Raw genomic sequence first — 2,500 nt, 5'->3', positions numbered from 1 at the left:
TTAGATACGTCGATCGATGCCACAAAGACAGAGCGGCAGGAGCGAACTGCGTCGGTGAGAGCAGTGTCCAAGATGAAGGTATTTTCCAACATCCCATCCCGAGGGATGAATGCCCGCTGACGTTCGTCCACAGCACAAGCGCGCATCAGGCGTGACGCGAGAACCTTGTGAAAGGTCCGCGCCAACACCGAGCAGACCGTAATGGGGCGAAAGTCAGCGGGGGATGTTGGTGCAGCCGTTTTCGGGAGAAGGGACGTCCGCGCGCGAAGCAGGCGTTCCGGAAGGGCGCGGGCCAGAAGGAAGAGATTCATCACTTTCACCAGGACTTCGTGCGGCAGACGCCGCAACTCCGCTGGGGTAAGGCCGTCCGGCCCGGCTGCTGATCCCCTGGGCGGCAACGCGGCGGCGACCTCCTCATGTGAGACCGGCCCCCATATGCACTCGAGAGCGACAGGCTCTGAGTGCGGGAGGAGGCGGTCACGAATGAAGCCCGCGGTGGAGATGGGCTTCTTGGTGAAGAGGTCCGCCCAGAAGTCCAGCAGACCAGGGATGGCAGGTGGCGGCTGGAGCAGGGTGCCATCCAAGAGGCCACGCACGCAACGCGCACGCGATCGTCGGAAGGCATCCTGCGTTCTCGCGTACTCCCAGCGGCGCCGCTTGCGCTTCTGCGTCGGCGGCGCGGCAGGCGGCCGCTTCGATGGTTGGCGCGGCCGCTGTGTCCTGGTGATTGATCTCTCCCCTCTGGACCCGACCGACGCAAGGGCATCCGGGAGCATGCCCAGGATGACATCGGGCGGCGTGCCCCGCCCCAGACCGATGACACGATCCAGGGCAGAGAAACGCTGGGCGGAAGCGGGTAGCCCCGCCAGATGCTCCCAGATGGCGGCGTCAGTCGGCCCCTCCGGCGGCGGCCCGGTGGTGTCGGCCGCGAAGTCCTCGGCTGCGTCGACGGGCGGCGCAGCGGCCTCGCCCGCGTCAGGCAGCGGGCTCGCCGCTCCCCGGCGGGACGCCGGCTCTTCCCCCCGACCGATCTCAAGCGCCTCCATGAATTGGCGGACAAGCTGCTTGTGGGCAGCTTGCCGCCGTCGGCACTTGATTGCCTCAAGCGTTCGGTCGGGGAACATCCTGATGAGCTCTTGATTTACAAAGAAGAACCGGGCGTCCCTCTCGAGGAACAGTTCGGCCTCTGCCTTGGCGAGCGACAGGACTTCTTCCTCCGTCCACCTCGCGCGATGCCTCTCCGTGACGATCTCCGCGTTGGCGGCCGCAAGATGTTGGCGGCGGCGATGGACCCCGAGACCGTTCTTGGTTGTAAAGCTGCGGTGGCACTCACTACAGGTATACATAGCTGCAAAAGTTACAAGATTTTCGGCACGGCCGGTTGGCCGGCTAGGTGCTGGGGGAGTTGGGGTGGCACCTTCAGCGGAAGGGCCACCACTTATTCTCTGCTTACTGCCCCCAACTAAAAAAGGGATAGTGCGAGGGGGGGCTGGTAACCCCCCCAAGCCCCTGGTGCGGTCTTCCACTCTGCGAAATCAGCGGGCCCACGAGAAGGGGAGAAGACCGCAGGAGAGGAGAGGCTAAGAGGGCTAGGCCCATGTATTGCGCATCACTCTCCCTGTAACTATAACCCAAGGAAGGCACCTCGCAGCAGCAGCACGACTACATCAAGACCGCACTTCGAGAAGCCAAGTCCGGATGCAGCCACACCGCTGCCACTTGGCCACCTTAAGAGAGTCAAGTTAAGAGAGTCATAGTTACTCCCGCCGTTTACCCGCGCTTGCTTGAATTTCTTCACGTTGACATTCAGAGCACTGGGCAGAAATCACATTGCGTCAACACCCGCTAGGGCCATCGCAATGCTTTGTTTTAATTAGACAGTCGGATTCCCCCAGTCCGTGCCAGTTCTGAGTTGATCGTTGAATGGCGGCCGAAGAGAATCCGCGCACCCGCGCGCCCCCGGAGGAGCACGCTAAGGCGGACGCGGCCTCGCAGCAAGGAAGATCCGTGGGAGGCCAAGGCACGGGACCGAGCTCGGATCCTGCACGCAGGTTGAAGCACCGGGGCGCGAACGCCGCGCAGGCGCGCGCATCCTGCACCGCCGGCCAGCACGAGGCCAACCAACGGCGAGAGCAGACCACGCCCGCGCTAAACGCCCGCACTTACCGGCACCCCTACGGCACTCACCTCGCCCAGGCCCGGCACGTTAGCGCTGACCCACTTCCCGACCAAGCCCGACACGCCCCGATCCTCAGAGCCAATCCTTATCCCGAAGTTACGGATCCAATTTGCCGACTTCCCTTACCTACATTATTCTATCGACTAGAGGCTCTTCACCTTGGAGACCTGCTGCGGATATGGGTACGAACCGGCGCGACACCTCCACGTGGCCCTCTCCCGGATTTTCAAGGTCCGAGGGGAAGATCGGGACACCGCCGCAACTGCGGTGCTCTTCGCGTTCCAAACCCTATCTCCCTGCTAGAGGATTCCAGGGAACTCG

The 2,500-nt window shown here is 63.0% G+C and overlaps 1 pseudogene; it reads right to left on the bottom strand.

Moving 5' to 3' along the window:
- The window catches only part of LOC124582363, a 7,972-nt pseudogene that overhangs the window by 3,347 nt on the left and 2,125 nt on the right, over nucleotides 1-2,500 (bottom strand).

This window comes from Schistocerca americana, unplaced genomic scaffold (assembly GCF_021461395.2).
Source record: "Schistocerca americana isolate TAMUIC-IGC-003095 unplaced genomic scaffold, iqSchAmer2.1 HiC_scaffold_411, whole genome shotgun sequence".
NCBI classification, from domain to species: Eukaryota; Metazoa; Arthropoda; class Insecta; order Orthoptera; family Acrididae; genus Schistocerca; species Schistocerca americana.
Note: the sequence above shows the minus strand (reverse complement) of the source record. Positions and strands in the feature narration are given on the sequence as shown.